Raw genomic sequence first — 6,323 nt, 5'->3', positions numbered from 1 at the left:
TTAGAGTATCATTGCGCGAAGTTTTTCTACCCTCGGCTTTCATCTCGTGACGTAGTGGACGACGGACTTGGACGATGTGGTGTGAAGAGAGTCAAAAATCGCGCGGCCAACTTCACGCGTTGCACGCCGCGACATTAGGTCTGTTCTTTATTCCTGCACTTTATTCCTGAACTGATTGCAGGAATAAAGTACAGACTACTGGTACTACACCTGCTGTTCCTTTGATCTTTATCATTTATTAGACATAAAAAAAGATTAAAATGGCATCGATATTCATAATCGATTCTAATTATGATCTCGAATATTTGATTAGGTACCATTCGTTTGAATAAATCAAACTATAGAATGAGAAAGCTTAATTAACGATCAAAGTGAGATGTTTTAAATAATACATTAATAAATTAATATGTATTTTCAAATGAATTTATTTCAAATATAACTGTGCACCGATAACTTTTGGACTTTTAACGCTATCTAAAACATTAATAATCTCCTTAAAATTAAATTAAAAAATATAAACAACTTATTGATAAAAATATTTCGATTCTTATATTGAGACTATCTTAAATACAGTATTAAATACAGTATTAAGATGTCATAAACTAATCAGAAAGTATTAGGGCGGAATTCATAGTTCATTCTTATTTTAAGACCGTCTTAAGATACTAATGCGACTCTCTGATTGGTTCGTGACATCTTAAAACTGTACTTAAGACGATCTTAAGTATAAATCTGACTATGAATATCGGCCATAGTCTCTTATAAGACATTACTTAAAACGGTCTAAATATAAGAATGGATTACAAATATCGTTCTTGAGTGAAGTTTTTGAATCGCGCAATTTTAATTGCACTTTTAAGTATCACCTTCCGAATATTAAATCAACCGCGTTAAACACATAAATGGCAAATAAATAGCTTTTACGTTTCACGACGATTACTATTTCGCTATTTCGTAATATTTGTAACACAATTGGATAGACGAACGATTAAATATATAATATATAATAAATATCCGCGAACTCAAGTAGACTACAAGTCATCATGACATCAATATGATGTCAAAATGGCTGCAAATTGATTACTAAAAATTATTTTTTCCATCAGTTATGATTCACTTTAACGTCAATTTTTGACATTGTCGTGACTTATGTTATTTTTTTTGCTTGGACGATACGATTTTCGAAGATAGTTAGCCTCGATCACTATTCACGTTGTAAATTTTTCGATCGGGAATTCCATGAGATGCGCGTTTCAGCGGATCACTAGTGTGCAAACATTGCAAACGTCAAATTTTAACGTCATTGACGAATATCACGCGATCAACTTCACGCTCCGCCAGCGGCCATACTATAACGGATTTACACCCGCAGCTAACAAATAATATCTATACGATCGCGGTTAAGCGCGGCGATTGCTATCTCCACTTACAAGTGAGTAAAATTGCGAGTAAAATTGAAAACGAAATAAAAAATACCCGCGGAACGTTATATCCGGAATAGCAGCGTCGTTTTGCGGCGTACGCGTCGCTTTGCGGTACAGCTACCGCGCGATGTATTTCGATTCAGTAAATTTCATAAAATGCGTCTCTCTCTCTTTCTCGACAAAATCACTGATGTACACATGCGGAATTTATATCACGTCGTTAACGAACATTAAACGTGGGAATAATTAAAACCATATTTACTCAATCAAGAGCATCGCGATATTCAGATCTGTTTTATGTCCGTAATACGTAACGTCACGTAATAAATGACCAGAAACTCGAAAACGATGTTGATGAACGATGATGAACACTACGCGATATGATAGAAGTCGAATGAATTATTAATTAAAACTGATGGCAAAAAACGTAAGACGATAAGACGTAAGCAATAAACAAATAGTATATCGAATATAGTAAAGAATTAACTTAGAGAGAATAACGTAAGCGACAGCAAAAATATTGAAAAATAAAAAACTTTACTTACTTTATTAGTTTACATTTTACTGCTTAAGTTTTTCTGATGGCTTATAAAGCGATAAAATCGGTCGAAAAACTCTCGAAATTCATTATTATGTATAATAATATATATTGCAGATTCAAATATAAGATTATTTTCAATATCAATATATTGAAAATATATGGCCTTCCGTTCTATTAATGTAGGCGTCGATACGATATATGAGAATCAATCAATCGGATCGATAATTACTAATTATTCATAGAGAATGCTCTCGCCGTGACGGTCTGTGATTTGTCACGATTGTGTATCAAGATATATATATATATAATGATAGATAATAACGCATTGAACGGCACGTGCTGTCGCGCCAACCGGCTTGACTCTCAACGGATAAATAACGCCGCAAATGACCTTTGTAAACACAACACCGCATAGCGAATTACCGCGAATATCAGTTAACAGTTTATACGCTACGATTCATTATACAAATCCGCTCAATCTGATAATTTGTATATCACGTCGTTTTTATTCCAAAAATAATAGGCATGAGAAGTTCGAAGCGCGATACGAGATTAATAATTAGTATACTTTTCCATTAAAATAAATGTTATTTTTCTCCTAAATATTAAATCCAGTAATTTTCTCTCTTTTTAATGATATAATTCAAATCAATCCTTTATAAAGTTTTCAATTAAAAGAAAATTGAACAATTTGTTGGCACGGAGTTAAAGTATATTATCAGAATATATCAAATTGTAATATTCACATTAAGATTTAAGTGACAATCCATTAAACTTTCAAAACATTCTCATTCTACGGAATTGAACGTTAAGTGATGATAACAAGTTCACGATACGAAGAAAAAAACGTGCTTCGATTATGTTCGGTGACAATCTGTTAATTAAAACTATCTAATCTGAAATGCAAGGAATAAAATATTCGATATATAGTGAGAGCAAAAAGTATTCGTATAAGAAAGTTTTTTATAAAAAAAGTCTTATTTGAAAAAATAAATATTAATTAGCAATTTTATACAATAAATATATTCTGTTTTAACAGAAAGTAGAGAGAAAATCGAGGAATATGCCACAATTCCGCATATTCCTCGATTTTCTCTCTACTTTGAACTCGCTTTATTATTTGCTTAATACAAATATCGTTATAGATTTAAATATTCTTAAATCTATATAAAAAAATTTATAATATACGTAATGTGTATATGGTCTTTTCGTATAGGGTAATCCTTATCAAAATTTAATACTATTGGCTAATTAAATTTCACGTCTTAAATTAGTCTCATTAAGCGGCGTCTGCAATAAGATTTTAAGGAATAAAATTCGAGCTTTTAACTCTAAGCCGCGCGTAAAATATTCACCAATATGTATATTCTCCTCATATTCGATTATAATAGGTCAATTTCTTATGACTTAGAATTTACGCTTTAAAATTTTATTGTAGACGCTGCTTTATAGACGCCGCTTAAATTAATGAGAAGTCTACGCGAATTTTAATAAAGAAAAGCATCGTAATGAGATACAATTTGTAATTTCACGTTCTATCGTTCCTTTTCCGTTGTTAAATCGCACAAGAATCTGTAATATATCTCACAATCTTATAAGTAATCACTATATCACTATAAAAGTGATATGCGAATATTCTCATACTAACAAACTCGATATTTTAGCTGCTAAGCCTGCTAGAGAATGGCCGTATGTTGGCTCGGCATAACATACTACGTCATTAATGTGTTTACAAAATTTCGGTTGGCACTCAGTGTTCGGCCTTCAGTTGTGTTTACGTCCTTTGTTGTATCTACGCGCAGTCGACACGCCGGTTGATATTCGAGATTTATGTCTAAACTCTAAGTAGAATCGTAAGTCTCGTGGTATATTCCTGTAAGAGTTGTAAGAATTTTTAAATGTTTATACTTTTATGCAATATTTTTATAGACAACTTGTTATTCTTAAAATTCTTAATCATAAAATTTACAAGAAATCATAGATATTTACGAATAATCGTACGTCTTACGATACATACGCACAAAATTAGAATATTAGTCATAAGTTCTTACAAGTTTTATGAGAACACGTTGTGAGTTTTACGATTCTGTTTAGAATTGACCATTAAGCTAGTCACACACACTTAACAGTAACAGTAACACGCATTCTACATAAGCCATTAGTCATAAATCAGAAGTTAGAAGCTGGAAATTGACCAATCACAGTTGTCAATTTCCAACTTCTAACTTCTGATTTATGACTAATGGCTTATTGTAGAATGCCCATTAAGTTTTCCAACCAATCGGGTTACTCGATTGTTACGGTTACGATTACGGATGACCGAATCGAGCAACGCGATTGGTCGAAAACCTACGTTACGTTTACGGTTACTGTTACGGAAAGTGTGTGTGACTAACTTTAACTGGGCTGAGTTATTGTTGTCTCGTTATTGTTTTTCGAGACGTGATCATAGCAGAATTGAGGGAATAGAAGGTGCGAACATTTTCTATGAACAATTAGTGATTGTTTGGTCGATCGTTTGTAACTTTCTCTCGTACTTCACAACTCACCCGTAGGTGTATCGGAGAGATGCAACGATTTGCCAAGGGAAATATTTTATGCGATTAATGTCACGTAAAAGAAATTGACGGGGACGGATTATAAATTCGTCGTTTTATTTCATTCTTGAGTGATAACTTTCTCCAGCGATGCTTAAATTCGAATCGTGTGTTACATTACGATTGCCATCTTTAAATTAATAATCCACTGGAGATTAAAGTTTGTAGAATTGAAAAATGTATCTGCAAATTTACATTTAAATATTATTAAAGTATCAAGATCTGCTTCGAAAAATAAGATTTTCGCACTTCCATTTAACTCTAAGCTAATATATGAATTACCTATATAGAACCTATATAGGTAGAAACAATTCAATGGAAAGTAAGTAATATATCTGCGATAAAATTGTTTTATCAACATCCCGTGAGACAGATTACATATTCAGCATATATATATTAAGGCTAATCAACAATTATATGCTCTTTGTTTCCTGTTTCTTGTTTTCCATTTTTTATCTTTTTCTCTCTCCATTTTATCAACATACTTCGTATTTCTTGTTTCTTCCAAAGTTCGTCTACTTTTATCTCGGGTGACAGGAAATGAAGAAGATGAGAAGCAAAAAGACAAGAGATAGAAAATGATAAAAACTGAAACAGGAAAGAACACATTCTCACGTAGCTTTATACTTGCTCAAATTGCTCGCAAGATTAAGGAAAACGATTTCTAATTTTCCCTATTATATTGTCGATTTTTATTATCACTAATGGTTACAAGCAACTTTGATGAGAACATTCAGGCAATAATAGATCCCTCTTATAAATAATATAGATTGTGACAGTTTTTATGGCAAATGAAGGGAAATTCGTGCTAGCTATTTCTTTTCTTAAGGCCGGAGCATAATGTATAATGTATAAGAAAATAATCAATTAAGTCCTTCTTTCCTTTTTATGAGATAAAACTCTGATTGATTGATTTTCTTATTAGCTTTATATATATACGTTATATAAGAATCTGTACTTCTACCCTTTCTTGTGGAAAAGTACTATTGGATTAATGAAAACAACTTTTGAAACGAATAAATATTTGATTCGAATGGTTTTTCAATTATTTTCAATAAATTTTTCGCAAGTCTAATTAGCAAGTCTAATATTCGCAAGTCTCTAGTAATAATAGTATTTTTCCATAAAGGGCTTACTCTCTAAAACTTTTAAAGTGAATCTTATTTTTAAAAATGAATTAAATCTCAATTTTAGCTCCGCTAATGTAAGATAACTTTAATCATGATTTTAACTTACTATTTATTTTTCTCTAATTCTTAAAATTAGAAAAAGAGTAAATTGAATCGAGATTAAAGTTAAGCTTACATCGATCAAGCCGAGCTTTAAAAATTGAAAATTGAGCCACTGTTTTTTAAGATCGGTTCCATTTTTATTCTTTAGAGAGACATTTCACTCCAAAGAATTTAGAGAGTATGATAAAGAGCTATCTGAATTGTAGATTAGTCTTTGTGTTCATTACGCTGAATTTCTAGAGCATATTTTTAACCAGATTAACCGCCACTTGACTCGTATCGCGCCGGTGACGTCACTGCGCCTATATTCGCGGCATTCGCGTTTTTCGGTCATTTGCGCGAAATCGCGGGGATGAGACGGATCGATTCTAAGACGAGTGACATCGCGCTCCTTAAATCTGTAAGTATAGTCGTGATCAATCGCTCTGTCTAATACTTATCGATCACGCAACATAAAGTTAACACATTTGTACATTAGCGAGTCGCAAAAACGTGCGTTTCATGATATTTATGCGATCGAGATTTATCA

The 6,323-nt window shown here is 32.3% G+C and overlaps 1 protein-coding gene across 1 annotated transcript in view; it reads right to left on the bottom strand.

Moving 5' to 3' along the window:
* LOC108750639 overlaps positions 1 to 6,323 on the bottom strand; it is an 83,750-nt gene that overhangs the window by 54,068 nt on the left and 23,359 nt on the right. The window lies entirely within an intron of this gene.

Source organism: Trachymyrmex septentrionalis, unplaced genomic scaffold, assembly GCF_001594115.1.
Source record: "Trachymyrmex septentrionalis isolate Tsep2-gDNA-1 unplaced genomic scaffold, Tsep1.0 scaffold37, whole genome shotgun sequence".
Lineage (NCBI taxonomy): Eukaryota > Metazoa > Arthropoda > Insecta > Hymenoptera > Formicidae > Trachymyrmex > Trachymyrmex septentrionalis.
Note: the sequence above shows the minus strand (reverse complement) of the source record. Positions and strands in the feature narration are given on the sequence as shown.